This window comes from Sorex fumeus, unplaced genomic scaffold, assembly GCF_029834395.1.
Source record: "Sorex fumeus unplaced genomic scaffold, SorFum_2.1 ptg000019l, whole genome shotgun sequence".
NCBI lineage: Eukaryota > Metazoa > Chordata > Mammalia > Eulipotyphla > Soricidae > Sorex > Sorex fumeus.
In genome coordinates, this window is record NW_026606076.1 from 13229061 (window position 1) to 13245621 (window position 16561).

At 63.3% G+C, this 16561-nt stretch overlaps 1 protein-coding gene across 2 annotated transcripts in view; it reads left to right on the forward strand.

Annotated features, from left to right (window-relative positions):
* NFIC (nuclear factor I C) overlaps positions 1–16561 on the forward strand; it is a 52408-nt gene that overhangs the window by 15836 nt on the left and 20011 nt on the right. The gene's annotated exons all lie outside the window — the stretch shown is intronic.

Sequence of the window (16561 nt, forward strand, 5' to 3'; positions counted from 1 at the left end):
AGACATAGCAGGGCCCAGTCGCCCTAGTCTGATGACAGAGGCTGTGCCCGCAGACACACATGGCAGGGCTGGACATCTTAATCCGATGGCGGAGGCTGCGCCTGCAAACAGACGTAGTGGGGCCCAGTCGCCCCAGTCTGATGGCGGAGGTTGCGTCTGCAGCTAGGTACAAGGAGGCTGGGCGTTTTACCAATGGCAGAGGCTGCGCCCGCAGACAGTCACAGGCCGGGCATCTTCATCCAATGGCGGCGGAGGCGCAGTGGGGCTGGGTCACTCCAGTCTGATGGCAGAGGCTGTGCCTGCAGACAAACCCCATAGGGCTGTCATCTTAATCTGATGTTGGAGGCTGTGCCCTCAGGCAGAGCAGGGCCCTGGAGCCTTAATCTGATGGTGGAGGCTGCGTCCCTTGGCTAGTCAGAGAGGAAAGCCAAGTGGGGTGGTACAGGGGGTCAAGGGTAAAGAGAATGTTCGTCCTGGTTTGATCGGGTCTGCCAAGATGGGTCCAGCGAAGTCTCAAGGGTACGAGTTAGAGCCCAGAGGGCACTGGCCTTGCATGTGGCTGACCCAGATTCAGTCCCCAGAATCCCACAGGGATGAACTCTATGAGGAGACATCTCTGAATGCAGAGTTAGGAGTGAGCCTTGAGCACTGCCGTATAGCGCTCCGCCCAAATCGGAGGAGGGGTGCTGGAGGACCAGCACAGTGGGAAGGGTGCTTACCTTGCACGCAGCCTACCTGGGTTCGACCCCCGGCATCCCACATGGTCCCCCGAGCACCGCCAGGAGAGATTCCTGAACGCAGAGCCAGGAGTAACCCCTGAGCATCGATGGGTGTGACCCTTCCCCAAAAAAAGCAAAATTGGAGAGTCTGAGGGAGGAGGCAAGTGCATCCTAAGGGTCTGATGGCCGAGACACACCCAGACCTTGGTGATTGGTGTTGCTGGCGCGACAGGTTTTGAAGTCTCATCAGGAGAGGAGAGCTGCAGGAACAGGGACCACTGTGTGACAGACATGGTGGGGTGGGGGGCTGGAGTGTCCGCCAGACTTTTATCCGAGACCCAAATGATGTTCTGTGAGTGGCAAGCCGGGGTTGTGTGGCTTTGGCTTGGTCCCTGCCATCTCTCAGCCTCCGTGTCCACCCCTTTACACGGCTTCCAGCTGGCTTCCACATCGAGGTCGAGACCGGCAAGGGTTGGCGTAGGGTGAGGAAATCCCAGCGGCTTCCTGGAGGAGGTGTCGGCTGCACAGGTGCAGGGCTTGGGGCTATTTCAGGGCCCCGTGGGGGCAGGGGCTGGCGGGGAGGAGCTTCTTGTGCACCGCCTTGGGACTCAGTTTACCTGACCATCCAAGCATTTACTTCCGCGAGAGCCCCGGGGGGAATGGGGGGAGGGGAGGGTGGCGTGTTAAACACCCACCCGTGGAAGGAGTCAGCTACGAGTTTGCGTGGACAGAAGCAAACGGGGACGAGTCCCCTCATCATCCCCAACCCAGGCTGGGCCTCAGAGGCCCCTCCCTCCCAGCCCTCTGCCCAAGCCCGTCAAAGGGGGCAAACCCGGAGCACGTGTGAGGGGCTGTGTGACCCGGAAGCAGGTGGAGATCTGCTTCCGGGTCTTCCCTGGACGCCTCAGCTCGGCCACGACACCTGCCTCCCGGTGGGCTTCCTGGAGGAGGAGGCTCTGCGCCCGCCTGGCGTGGCCTCGGCCCTGTCCTGCACGGTCTCTGCCTCGTCAGCAGGCTCCCAGGCTCCTCTGCAGGCGCCGCCGAGGGGTGGGGGCGGGGGTGCTCCTCCTCCCCACGCCCCGCCGAACCTCCCCGGACACCTCCAAGCTGCCAGCCCGGTCAGCAGGGGAAGGTCAGGCCCTCGCCCGCCCCTGCTTCCTGCGGCGGCGGCCCCCGGGGGAAATCCCCTGGCAAACAGGCCCCGCTGACCCCGCCCCAGCTGGCCGGCAGGGAGGGTCAGGCGTGTGGGGGAGCCCGGCCTGGACTCCTGCCCCGCCCGGCCGCCTGCTGGCCAGGACCTCCGGGCAAACCGTTTAACCTTCCCGTGTCGGGGAGGAGGCCGGAGAACTGAGGGACACATGCCAGGGTGCGGCCGGCAGCCCTCGGGGGCCCCCTGGACGGGCACCCAGGCCCAGGGCAGCCGTCCTCCAGCCTCCCCGCTTTTCCCGGATGCGCGGCCCAGGCGGAAAACTCCTATGCATGCCTCAAAGCCCCAGCTGCCTGCTCCCTCTCCTGCTCCCTCTCCTCGCCAGGCCCTCTGACGGCAGACCTGGAGGCTCCCTCCTGCCTATCTCAGGGCAAGGGCAGAGAGTCGGGTGCTGCCCTGCGCAGGGGGGATGAAGGCCCACGGGCACCCCTTGATGCTCAGACACCCCACCCTCCCCTCCCTCCCCCATGCTGGGCATCTGGACCCTGTGGGCTGGGTCTCCAGAGCCCCCCTGATGAGTCACAGCAATGCCCCTAGGTGCCTCCTCCATCCCTTGTTGTTGTTGTTCATTTTTCCTGGGGCCGGGGCGAGGGTGCACACCCAGTGGCGCCCAGGGCTGCCTTCCTGTCTCTGTGCTCAGGGACTCTCTCCCGGTGGACCCTGTGGGATAAAGGGGATTGAACTCAGGTCGGCCACCTGCAAGGCGGGCGCTCTACGATCACTGTCCTATCACTCTGGCCCCGGCCTCCCATTCCGGTCCAGGCCCTGGTCAGTCACCGGCCGCCACCTGTGGACTGCATGGGGGCCTGTCCCGTTCCTGGTCCTTCTGTGTGGGCGGGGAGCCTGCAGGAGGTGAAGATGGGACCCCTGGGCAGGGAGGAGGGAATGTCCCCAGGGTGGAGGGACAAGCCAGGCCCCGGGAGACCGACTTGTCTCCACACGCAGGTGCCTCACTCACACCCCCACACCTCGGGGACCCCCGGACACCGCCAGGAGGACTCCTGAGCTACGAGCCGGGGGAGTCCACCTGAACCCGCCGGGTGTGGACCCGCAGAGAGAAAGAAAGGAAAGAATGAAATGTCGGCGCCTCAAAGCTGAGTCCCCCAGGACAGGGTCCCACCCCCGCCCGGCCCTTCCCAGACACCCCTTCTGGTTCCCGAGGGTGGGGGTACCGGCCCTCCTGGTCAGACTCAGGATGGGAGAGGGGACCCCAATTCCAGCAGCCAGATACTCTTCCCAAGAGGCGGGGAACAGCCGGGGCATGTGAGTCGGGGGTGACAGTGAACCCCACTTGAGTCACGTGATGCTGGTGGTGGGGGTTCTTGCTAAACGCATGTACTTGCAGGTGGGGGCAGGAAACAAAGCAGGGAAGGGGTGTGGAGGGTGGGAGCCAGAGGGAAAGGAGGGTGTGCTGTGCTGGGCAGTGCAAAGGCCCTGGGGCAGGGAAGCCCAGGCAGCAACTGAGGGGAGAGGCAGCCTGTGCGTTGGCGTGGGGGGGCGCGGGGAGCTGCTGGCATGGGGAGCAGCTGAACCCAGAGAGGAAAGCAGCCCTCTCAGCCGCGGGGCTGGCCCGGCCCAGCCCGGCCTCCCCACCCCCCGCCCGTTGGCAGCCTGAGAAATCCGAGGCGGGCGGGCTGGCGGGTGGGCACCATGCCAGGGCTGGCGGGGGAGGGGTGCCAGGCCCGCCCGCGCTGCAGCTGCCAGCCCAGATGGTGCCCGTCTGCTGACGCTGCCGGGGGGCGGGTCGGCCTCCGGGGCCCCTTGCGACCGTGCCAGCCGCCAGGAATGGGGACCGGGAGGGTGGGGGGCTCCTGGGGTGCCCCAGGGCATGGGGGGTGGTGGGTGAGAGGTCAGCGAGGTGCCCCTTGCGCTGCAGAGCCGAACCCTTGTCTGATGCATGGGGCAGGGGACAGCGGGGGAGAGATGTGGACGCCCAGAGAGGGATGGCCACTGGCCTGGGGTCACACAGCATGGAGAGCAGCAGCCCCGGGGCCCTAGGAAGCCGAGAAAGGTGCAGCAGGAGCCATGCTCACCCCAGAGTGCAGTCGGTGACAAGGACGGACCCTGAAGGTCAAAGAGCCCAGGCCTGGCGGCGAGAGGCCTGGGAGCTGCCCCCTCAGCAGCGCTGGGTGTGTGACCCCCAAAACACAAGTTTAAGGGAAAAATATTTAATAGAGTCTCAACGACAGTAGCCAGATGGACGGGGTGAGAGGTGCCAGCACTGGACAGTCCCCATGGCAGGGCCCTCTACGCTGTGGATGGGACAGGTAGGTGGGGGAGGAGCCTTAACCTGAATATCTAGGGGGCCACACCCAGCAGTGCTCAGGAGTCACTCCTGGCAGAGCTCCAGGAACCCTGGGCGGTACCAGGGGACCAGACCGGGGTTCACTGTGGGAAAGACATGCGCTCTAACCATTGTACTCTCTCTCCGGCCCCCTTAGTCTGGGTAGCCGTGGGTGTGGGTCGGTCACAGATCTGTCCTTGAGTGCTGTGTGGCTTAGGACACACTCTTGCCCTCTCTGGTTTGGGATTGATCGGTGATGGTGCCGAGGAAGGTGATGACAGAGAGAGAGAGTCCCCTTGCCTCCCCCCCGCCCCCCAAATCTCCATCCCTCTAAGGGCTGAGCCCGAGGGCGCCTGTGTTTCATTTGGGAACTGCACCTGGCAGTGCTCAGGGGCCACCCACTAGAGGTCACTTTCTGGGGTCACTCCTGGTGGTGCAAAGTTTGCACTCAGCCCTTTGAGGTCTGCGGGGTCCCCAGCGCCTGTTTTCTCGGTCCCTGTCACTGACCATGTGACCGAGTGAGGACCACGGCCCACCCTACAGGCGCCCCCCCCCCGAGTACACAGGAAGTTCTAGAACCTCTCTGAGTCCGCCCCCTGATTCTTCTCCCCGGCCCCAGGAGGCCACTTGGGGGAGATGCTGGTTCTGCGCCCCCACCCCGAGCTGGGCTGCGGGGGGGGGGCCAGGCACCCAAGATCCGAGGCCCGTCCTGGGCGGCGGCGAGGTCAGCCCCAAGCCTGGACTCACCGCTGTCCCGCCGTCCACCGCCGACTCCCGGCATGGCTGGGCCGACCTGGGCTATCCCCGGCCCTGCACCCTCAGTTCCCCTGAGAGAAGCGACCAAGATCCTCTGGGAGGGGTCCCCCAACAACCTGGGCCCTGGGGGAGCACCCCCTCTCCCTGCAAAAAAAAAAGCAAAGGGTGGGGTGGGGAGCGGACACACAGATCTGCCCCCTCTCACCCCCGTCCCCCGAGCAATCCGGAGGACCCCACTGCCCCCAGCCACCCGCAGGAGCATGTGGGCGGGGGAAGGGGTCCTGTTGGGTCAGTCCCCTGGGGGCAGAGAAGGTTCTGGAAACTACAGAGGGGAGTGGGGTTCAGGACCCGGAAACCCTCTCACCCCTGAGCCGGGCAGGGGGTCAGGCCTGGAGGGTTGGGGTCCGAGATTGTCCCTGTGGGTCGCTCAGCCCCAATACCTGCGTGCTTTGGGGGACAGACCACACTGTCCCCGACGTCGGCTCTCTGCCCTGCGGCGCCAAGGGGGGGAATGAGGGGCTGTGGGGTGCCCAGTGTCAGGGTGCATACTCAATGTTGGGGTGTCCATTGTTGGGGTACATGCTTGACATCAGGTGCCCAGGGTCAGGGTTCACTCTTGGTGTCAGGGTACCCAGAATTGGGGTATACACTGTCAGTACATGCTGTGTGGGGGACACACTGTCGGGGTTCCCAGTGTTGGGGTACACACTCGATGTTGGGGTGCCCAGTGTCGGGGTATACACTCGGCATCGGAATACCCAGTATTGGGGTACACACTCTGTGTCAGTACACACTGTGTTGGCGTACACACTTGGCATCAAGGTGCCAAGTGTTGGGTACATACTGTGTCTGTACTCACTGTGCGGGGTTCACACTCAGTGTTGAGGAACCCACTGTGTTGGGGTGCCCAGTGTTGGGGTACACCCTCAGCATCAGAGTGCCCGGTGTCGGGATACACTCTTGGCATCAGGGTATCCAGTATTGGGGTACACACTTTGTGTCAGTACACATTGTGTTGGAGTACACACTCAGTGTTGAGAGACACTGTGTCGGTACACATTCAGTGTTGGGGTACACTCTGTCGGTACACACTGTGCTGGGGTTCACTTAGTGTTGGGGAACACACTGTGTTGGGGTGTCCAGTGTCAGGGCACACGCTCGGCGTCGGGGTGCCCAGTGTCAGGGTGTGAGCTTGATGCCAGCGCCCAGAAGGCCCCGCCCGCCTCTCTGCCCCCTGCCCATGCCAGGCGCTCCCCTTGCCCCAGCGGCCACCCAGAGCACCTGTGCCCCTGCCCCCGCCGGGCTGTGTTGGTCACTCTGGCCCTGAGCCCAGGTGGGGGGGAGGGGAGGGCACCTCGGGACATCTCCGGTCCCCCGACTCCCCCCGCCCCCAGCAGCTGCCAGCCGGCCCCCCTCCCCCCAGCTGGGTGTGGACAGGAAGTCACAGATGGCCAGAGTGGGTGAGGGACAGGGCGGGGCCGTCTGGGGACACTGGACGCCTTGTCCGGATGGGGAAACTGAGGCCCAGAGGACGTTCCTGGGGAGTCCCGGTAAGGGCCCTCCCTTGGTGGCCCCGGCCAACTCAGAGGAAGTAGGGGGGTGACCGTGACTCCGTATCCTGGGGTCAGTGAGAGCGGGGGGCTTTCAAACGACGAGGGCCCAAGCCCCACTTCTAGAATTTCCTTGTGGACCCTTCTAGAATTCTAGGTGGGCCCGAGCAGAGCCGGGCGGGGGAGGTGCAGGGAGGGCGCGCGACTTCCAGGTGCCCGATGCTCTTCACCGCTTCCCCCGAGCCCCCCAAATCTGACCTTTCCCACACGTCGCCCCCTGAAGAAGTTTTTGGGTGTTTTACGTCCTTTTTGGGGGCTAGTGGGGTGCTTACTGGGTCTGTGAAATTCAAGTTTCTCCCTTCGGGCTGGCCACAGGCCCAGTGCTGACAGCCACCCGCCCGCCCGAGGCAGGCAGATTCGTGCCAGAGAAGCCGCGTTCCAGAACATTCCAGGGCAGAGCTGAAGTCTCCCCGGCACTGAGAGCTCAGACGTTTGGAGTATAGGAGTTCTTTTCCGTCACAGTGGGAGGGGGCTTTTTCCTAGGCCTTTGATGCCGGGAGCCCGCCTGCCCCCCGGAGCCTCTGTTCTGGAACCTTCCCCACACACCTTATCCCTAGGCTGCCCCTGAGCTGGTTCCTCTAGCATCCATTGAGCTTGTCCTAAAACACCCAGAATCCACAGCAGGAGGGCACTTGCGTTGCATGCGGCTGACCTGAGTTCAATCCCCGGCATCCCGTAGGGTTCCCTAAACACCACCAGGAGTGATCCCCTGAGCACAGAGCCAGGAGTCAGACCTGAGCATCACCAGGTGTGGCCCCAAAACATAAATAAATAAATAAAATACCCAGAAGCAGAATCTCCCTGCCAGATTTGGCTCTAGAATCTCTTTCTGCGTTGGGCTTTTTTTTTTTTTTTTGCAAAAAGGCCCCAGAATTCTGAGTGTCCCAAGTTTATTCCCATGCTTGTGTGTGTCTGTGTGTGCATGTGTGCACGTACGCACATACCTCTCCTAGTCTTCCAGAGTCTTTTAAAATGTTCTAGAATGTTCTAGAATCCTCCCTAGCAGCATCTTCACAGACTGAATGGCCCAGCAGGCTGCTGGAGGATGCGGGATTCCCATTCTCCTGTAAGGCGGCGGTTTCATTGTGGCCTGGATGCCTCAGTATCTTCCAGGCCCGTGAGGACGGCAGGTCCCAACACGGCCTCAGAGCACAACAATGGAATGTTCTCTGTGAAAGTTCTAGAACGATGTGAGTCAGGGAGCCAGCAAGTTAGGGTCAGAATTGGGGAAGTCTGTTCCTCAGACCTGGGCTGATGAGCAGGAGAATGTTCTAGATGAAATGGGAGAGGTGGACGTTCATTCTCTGGGGGTCTGTCGGCGTGAGCCAACTTGTTCTGGGGTACCAGGCGTGAATTAGGTGGGTCCTGTTCTAAGAACATGCACCTGGGGCCAGAGTGAGAGGACAGCAGGGAGGACCACTGGCCTTGGGTGCTGCAGACAGGGATCGATCCCCGGCACCCCATAGGGTCTCCCGAGCACCGCCAGGAATGATCCCTGAGCACAGAGTTAGGAGTCAGCCCTGAGTGATGCTGGGTGTGGCTCAAAAACTAAAACAAGGGGCTGGAGCCAGAGCACAGCGGGTCGGGCGTTTGCCTTGCACGCGGCTCACCTGGGTTCGATTCCCAGCATCCCATGTGGTCCCCCAAGCACCGCCAGGAGTAACTCCTGAGTGCATGAGCCAGGAGTAACCCTGTGCATCACAGGGTGTGACCCAAAAAGAAAAAAGAAAAATCCAAAAGGGGGCTGGAGCGATAGCACAGCGGGGCGTTTGCCTTGCATGCGGCTAACCCAGGTTCGATTCCCAGCATCCCATGTGGTCCCCTGAGCACTGCCAGGTGGAGTTCCTGAGTGCATGAGCCAGGAGGAACCCTGTGCATCGCAGGGTGTGACCCAAAAAGCAAAAAAAAATCAAAAAGGTCTCACTAGGAAGAGCCCTGGAAATCCCAGACATAGCTGGGGGATGGGGGAGGGGGTTGCATCTGAACAACACGGCGGCCACTGACCCTTCCTTGACTCACTGCCTGGTTGACCGAGAACTGCCAGGAGGGTCCCGAGAACTCCTGGGCAGCGCTTGGGACCCTCCCCTACCCCACCTCCCAAAAGGAGAAAAAAATTGGGTCTTGATTATTGTGTAATAAATACCCCTATTATCTTTCGGGGCCATAACCCGTGGGACTCGGTTACTCCTGGCACTTTGTCGGGGCAGGGCTGTGTTGGGGGGTTGGTCCTGGACGTGCTTGGGGGAACTGTCTGTGGGGTACATGGAGCTGGGGCATCCCCGAGGCCCAAGCTCGCAGCCCTTGGGAGGGCCTCCACCTGCCAGAGGCGGTGGCTGTGATTTATGGCAGGAAACTGTGGTTTGCTGTGTGGCTGGGGTGTCAGGGTGATCTGCGGGACCCCCCTCCTCCCCCCTCCCTTACGGCCCCCGTCAGTGCTAGGAGCTCAAGGCACCTTTCACCTTCACCGAGAGCTGCAGGAATTCTAATCCAAACAGACGAGGAAACCTGGCCCAGAGAGGGCAAGCCACTGGCCCAAGGCCACACAGCTCCAAGGCTGAGGCAGGACTTGAACCTCTCTGCACAGCACCCCTCTCCCCGGTCAGTCAGGGTGGTGGTGTGGGAGCTGAGCGACCCCAGTCGCTGGGAGATCCCAGGGCCTTTGGGGTCCTCCCCCACCCCCCCAGGCCAGTGTGTGTCAGGGGCCTCTGCAGAATGGGGTCCTGGGGTTCTCCATTGGACCTCGAGGATCTGGGCTCTAGTGAACAGGTACCAGGTACGGCTGGATCAAGGAGCGCCTTGGGCGAGGGGGCGGTGGGGGTGGCTTTGGGGAGCCTGGGAAGCGCAGCCCCGCCCAGCCCCCACCTCTGCCGGTCTCTGGGTCCCACCCAGCCCACCCCGGGTTCTCTGGGCTCCTGCCAATCTCCTCCCCTAACACCCAGGCCAGCCCGTGGGCTGCCCGGAGGCGGCAGCAGCTGCTGAAAGGGCTCCTTGTTCCCGACCACACCCGCCCCTTGGGGTCACCCCAGGACAGGGCTGGCGGTCTGCTGCCTTAAAGGGCCAGCGCGGCAGCTCAGGGGACAGGCTCCGGCCTCCCAGTCGCCCACCCCGGGTGGTCCCAGAGCCGCCGGAAGGGGCGGGGCCGCTGCGTGCGTGCACTTGGCGGCTGGACTGGGCGCTGACTTGGGACGGTCCCTTCTCGGCTGCGTGCCTCAGTTTCCCCACTGGGTGTCTCTGGGGTCGCTCAGCTCCCACACCACCACCCTGACTGACCGGGGAGAGGGGTGCTGAGCAGAGAGGAACTTCAGCCGCACCGCGGGGGTGGGAGTGGGGGTGGCTCACAGGAAATTGCTTCCCCCCAACCTCCCTGTGCCTCAGTTTCCTCAAATGCAGAGCCAGGCTAGGAGAGGATGGCAGAGGACTCCAGGGCTGCGTTTCCAGAGGGGGCATTTACCGACACCCCTTCCCCATTACAGATTCTTGGGGCCGTGTTGGAGCCGTAACTGGGTGAGGGGCCACAACCCCATGCCTGGCTCTGGTGCTGTGCAGCCTCAGGCCGCTTGCTTGCCTTCTCTGGACCTCCATGGAGCACTAGGCGCACTTAACAACCTGCCCGTCACTGTACCCCCTTCCCAGCTGCTGGTGTTCCTGGGACTCCAGGGTGGGTGGGTAGAAGGGTGACCCCCCACCCCCACCCAGGACAAGCCCACCCGCTGCCACCCGGGTCCTGCAGCTGCCTGGGCCAGCCTGCAGACAGCCCGGGACAGGTCGGTGCCGGAGGACAGGCCTGGTCCCTGCTTGGAGCCTTATGTAACGGGGTTATGCAAGGGCAGCTGGCGGCTTATATAAGGGGCGGAGGCCAGTGCCCAGCTGGGGAGGGGGAGGCTCTTAAAGGGCCAGTGTCCCCGGAGCGTGGCGGGGGGGGGGGGGGGGGGGGGGAGGGCCTGGCTCCAGCTCCTTGGTGCTTTCCTGCTGCACCCGCCTCGGTATTATTACGACGATGGGGGCGTGGGGGGCATCGATGTCGTCTCCCACGGCTCAAGGGCCACTCGTGGAGTGGGTTCAAGGATGCGGAGCTGTCCAGGCCCTTAAATGTAGGGGACCCCCAGGCTTTGGGCGTTTGTTTTAGGCCACACCCCGCGGTGCTCAGGGGTTATTCCTGGCTCTGTGCTCAGGAATCACTCCTGGCGGGGCTTGGGGGACCCTAGGGGACGCGCTGGGATCGAACCCAGGTGGGCCCGCTTGCAAGGCAAGTGCCCTCCCCGCTGTCTCATCGCCTGGGCCCAAGACAAGGCTTGAGGGGGGGCTGGCGGTGCTGGGGGTGGTCCCCAAACCGGGCACCGAGTGCCGGGCGTGGTTTGCTCTGCTCACGGCTGTCTCGCAGCCTCGGTTTCCAGACAGGAGCTTGGGGAGGTCAGAGATAGAAGAGTTCAGGCATGAGCAAGGGGGCTGCGGGGAGGAGGACCCCGACCTTGCCTCCCACTTGCCACATGGAGCTCCCTCACCTCTGCGCCTCAGTTTCTCTACCTGTAAAACATCCATCCTGCCTCTCTCTCGGGCGGCTCTTGACAGACAGGCTTGGACACAGCTTCAGAGCTGGGGGGGGGGGCATTAAGCATCCACTGCCTGTTTGCGTTCTGCACAGACCAAGGCTGCCCATTGGACCTGGGTACCCAGGCCCAAGCAGGAGCTGTGGGCAGGAGCGCCACTGAGGCCCATGGGCATGGCATGAGTTAAGGTCCTGGGGCAAGTCCGGACTGGCTTGCGGGAGAAGCAGTCAGGAAGTCCGCGGTGTTGGCGCAAGGTGGGAAGATGGGCAGGTGGTAAGGGGCTGGTGGGCACAAGGTGGGGTGGGCGGCCCCTCGAGGCCCCCCACCCCAGGGAGGAGCCTGACTCACAGGGGCCCTCTAGCGGCTGCAGGAAATCAGGCTGGGGGGGTCCAGGGCGTCGCTCGCTGCTCCATGAGCTCAAGCAGCCACTATGGGGACTGGTCAGGAGGGGGGGGCTTTGCAGGGGAGGGGGGAATTCCTGCTGCACCCCATCACCTGCCCCACCCTGAACCCCGCGCTTCCTGGTTTGTGCGTGGAACCGTGCTGCAGACTGGGTGGAGAGCTCCCTGCCCCCAAGACAGAGACCTGGGTGACCTGGGTTCCGGTCACTTGCCTCGCTGTCCCCTCTCTGGACCACACGCCCCATCCTGTCTCTCTGGCACCCCAGCCAACAGACCCAGCCCTCCCCCCGCCGACGCTGTCGAATTCCCACGTGGCATGTGCCTGAGCTGATGTCACCCCGACCCCACGGGACAGCAGGGGAGGGAATGTGGGGTGCAGATGTCGGGGGACGCCACACCTTCGCTTCCCAGCACAGCGCCTTGGACGCCCCCCTCCCCGGGGGCCAAAAAAGACGCCCCACCACCTCAGGAGACAGCTCCCCAGCCAGAGCTCAGCCTCAGTTTCCAAATCTGCAGCGCAGAGGCACAGGCCCGGAGGGGGACGTTCTTAGGCACGCAGAGCTGCAGAACTGCTTGTGTGTCTGCTTTCTGGGGTGCTAGGGAGACGCAGGGGGTCCCCCGATCCTGTCTGGGGCTGGCGGAGGACGAGAGAGGACAGGTGCATTCTCGGAGCGCAGGTGGGGTCCTTCTGGCCTCAGAAACGCAGCTGTTGGGGGGACTCCTCCTCCCCCACCCCTGCCAACATCCTGCCCCGCCCACCCCCATTCAGGGGGCAGTGCCAGACCTTCCTGGTGCTCAGCTCGCAGAAAACGGAAATAGGATAGCCAGTATTTCTCTTTTTTTTCCTTTTGACCCTTTTCCCTTTGGGGGAGAGCAGGATTCCCAGGCAGTGCTTAGGTAGCCCCCAGGCTGCAGAATTCCATGCTCGGGGAGGGGGGGGGCTAGGCCACACGGGTCCCGGACCCTGGGGACCTGCTCGGAGCAGGGGCCACGCCCTCGTTGGCTCAGTCCCGCTGCCCTCAGGCACGCACGTTCATGGTGGTGTTCTGGAACATTCCATTGGCGGTGCTCACACATGTGCTCGCACGCAGAGGGGGCAGGGAAGGGGGCCTCGTGCTTTGAGGTCCAGGATTCGATCTGCTTCACCGCCTTGGTGGCCCTGGTGGCCCGAGACACCCCCCCCCCCCGCTCCGAGCCACAGGCTTGGCCTCGAACCCCAGTGCTGAGTGAGGAGTGCCGAGGGGTGCGACTCCCAATGGGTGCAGCCCCCAAACGAAAGCAGCAGACAAAAGGCTGGGGATGGACCCGGAACCAGTGAGACCCGGTCAGCCCCAAGGCCGGTCCACGCCCCAGACAAGCCATTTCCCGGCTCTGAATCCTCGCAGAAGGGTAAACTGAGGCACGGTGCCGTTGGGGAGGGGGCAGACATCGTTCCATGTCTCTCGTCCCCTCCTCCACTCTCCCTGAGCAAGACTGGCCCCGGGAGGGAGGGGGGAGTCCCGTCTGGGTCCGTCACCCCAAGGCCAGGCCGCTGTCCCCAGAGGCCCAGGGCTGCCACGTGGGGTGTGGAGTGGGGGAGCCACCGTCTTCCCCCCTCGGGTGCCCCTGGAGGCTGAGGGGCTGGGCCGTGGGCCTGCAGCCATGAGGAAGAAGGAGAAGCCGGGAGGGGCCCTGCTGCACCCCCAGGCTTGGCACCATCTCCCTGGCATTTCCGTCCGCTGCTCCGGCCACATGTGTCTGCGGGTGGCCCCGCCCCCAGCTCCACGCATGCGCCTTCGAGCCCATGTGCCAAAACCCTTCCTTACGCATGCGTGTGGGGGCCCCCCTCGTTGCTGGCTCCCAGCGCATGCGTGTTCTAAACGCTGACTCCCTTTTGCGCATGCGTGTTCCGCTTGGTGCCTCCCCTCCACGCATGCGTGTTCCCTGTGGGTTTCTCCACAACCCCCTCCCACCGCATGCGTGTTCTGAACCCTGGCCCCGTTCCTGCGCATGCGTGTTCTGCTTGGTGTGCCTCTTCTCCACGCATGCGTGTTCCCCGTGGATTTCTCCCCCCCTCTTCCCTGCGCACGCATGCATGTCTCCGGCTGTGGGTCAGCCCCCCCCAAAACCACTTCCCCGCGCATGCGTGTTTCCAGCCGTGGCTTCCCTCCTTTCCCGGCGCAGGCGCGATCCGGGCCCCGTGGGTTCCCCCCCCCTCCCCGCGCCCCTTTCCAGGCGGGCGGGAGGCGGAGGCCCGGCCTGGCTGTGGCGGAGCCAAGAATGTCTGCGAATGTAAACACGAGTTATTTTCAGTGCGGGCCCTCCCCGGTGCCGCTGACACATCTGACATTGGCGGGGGCAGGGAGGGGCCTGGTGAGGTGGCACATGCGGGTATTTTTAACCGTCTCCTCCACCGCCTCCTCCACCGCCCGGTGCCACCAGAGGCCCGGCCCGGGCTGCACCCCGGGAGCAGGCCCGCGCCCCCTCGCCGCACCCCGCCGGCCCGGCCCGGTCCGCTGCTCCTCCTCCTGCGCACAAAATGGCCGCCCGGCCCAGAAACTTCTGGAAGCGGCGGAGCCGGGAAAATGGCCGCCGGCCGTGACGTCACGCCAGAGGCGCGTCCGGCTGCGGCCGGCCGGACCCGGCGCCCCCCGCCCCCCGGAGCTCCCCACCCCGCACCCCGACCTGGACCGGTCCCCGGGACGCAGGCCCGAGAATTAATGTCCGGCCCGTCCGCGGGGCCCCGAGCCAGGCCCGGGCGGGCGGCGGGGCCGGAGCGAGTTTCCTTTGGAAGGGCCTCGAGCCAGCCGAGCCGAGCAGGGCGGCTTGGCCCGCGCCCAGGCAGCCGCGCCGGCGGGTGGGGGAGCTGCGGGGTGTGTGCCAGAATGAGGGCCGCGGGGCGCCCGGTCCCCGGACACGTGTCCATGCCCATGGAGACACTCCTAGACACACGGGCAGACACACGTGCATGCACACACCTAGATACACGGACATGCACACGTGCGTGCACACTCCTAGACACACGGGCACGCACACATGCATGTACACACAGACAGGCACGCACACATGCGTGCACACACATAGACACGGGCACGCACACATGTATGCACACACAGACACAGGCACACACGCATGCATGCACACACCTACACACACAGGCACACGCATGCACACACCTAGACACACGGGCACGCACACATGCATGCACACACAGGCACAGGCACACACGCATGCATGCACACACCTACACACAGGCACACACATGCATGCACACACCTAGACATACAGGCACGTGCATATGCATGCACACAGACACAGGCACACATACAAGCACACACCTAGACACACAGGCACGCACACATACATGCACACACATGGCCACATGGGCACGCACACGTGCATGCACACACCTAAACATAGGCACATGCATGCACACGCAGACACTCATATGGACACGGACACACACTCATGTATCCAGAGATAAGTATGCATATGCACGTGCATACAGGCACATAGACGCATATGTGCACGGGCACGCATGCACGCAAACGCACCTAGACCTGTTGGGCCCTTGAGCGCCCTTTGTTCCTTGCTGGCCCCGAGAGAATGCCAGGAGTGAGGTTCATGGAGTCACGCCAGTTTAGCTCAGAGAGGGAAAGCTTGGACCGAGGTCATACCGCGCTGCCGCGCCCCTGTGCTCTTGGGCCTGAGCACAGTGTGGGGTGTCTCCTAGGGGATTTAGAGTGTCACTGGGATGCCTCAGGGCCGAGGGGAATTTGGTTTTGCCTCCTCGTCACCACATGCAAGGCCAGCTGTGCTTGCTGAAAATTCCCGCGGGGATGGGTTGGACCCGTGTGTGGATGCGGGGCAGAGGGGGCTGTGTATACCCCCAGACCAGGCTTTTAGGTGGCACACTCGTGTGCAGTGGTGGTGTGCAGCAAACCTGCTGCCGGGATTGGGGCCAACAGGGAGACGTGGCAGAGGGGGTGGGCACATGGGGGGAGGTTATCCAAAATGTGAAATATTGGGGGGGTCCCTGTGCTTCCTCGGGTGGTGGGTGCTGAGTTTCCGGGGCTGCCAGGCCCGACTTTCCTGCAGGAGGAGTCAACCTCCACATGGAAGAACCTTCTAGGTGAAGTTGCATAAGACTTGGACAGGGCAGGGCTGGAGCGTAGGGCGCTTGCCTTGCACGTGACTGACCTGGGTTCGAGTCCAGCATCCCATATGGTCCCCTGAGCACCGCCAGGAGTAACCCCTGTGCATCACTGGTGTGACCCAAAAAGCAAAAAAAAAAAAAAAAAAAAAGGACTTGGACAGGGCAGAGACACCAGAAGGGGGAGCAGACAGGAAGAAAGCGGCAGTGCAAGCCTGTGGGTAGCGCCTGCTGTGCTGGGCGTGATGGGGAAACAAGGACAGGGGAGGTTAGTGGGGTGGGCATGGGGAAGGTCAAGGCTAGGCAGGGTGCTGGGAATCCCAGGCCTTGACACACTGGTTCGCGTTGGTTGGTGCTGATTTCTGCTGATTTGTGCGGGTTTCTGTGAGTTTGCATTGGTGTCTACTGGCCTGTGCTGGTCCACACTGGTTTGCCTGGTTTTTGCTGTTTCACACTGGTGTGCACTGGGCTCTCTTTCTCTCTTCCCTCTAATCCCTCCTCTCTCGGCCTTGCTCTCCACGTCGTCCTCTTTCCCTCTCTCTCTCCAGAGCGCTCCCCCTCATCCCCTTTTATGGGAGGGTGGGGGGTGATGATTTGGGCCACACCGGTGGTGCTCAGGGGTTAAGTCTTGGCTCTTTGCTCAGGAATCACCCCTGACAGGGGACCCAATGGGGTGCCAGAGATCGAACCCGGCCAGCCATGTGCAAGGCAAGCGACCTCCCCCGGTCCTACCTCTCTGCCCCTGGGTCTTGCTCTGTGTCTCTGGAGAGATGTGGCACTCGGCTTGGTGGCAACATCAGCTACCCCCAAAGCTTGCTGGGGGCGGGGGGGGCGGGGGCAGCCCCCCCAAGCTTTCCTTTCCCCCCTCTCCCCTTTGTTTTTGTTTTCGTGGTGGTTGCCATGAG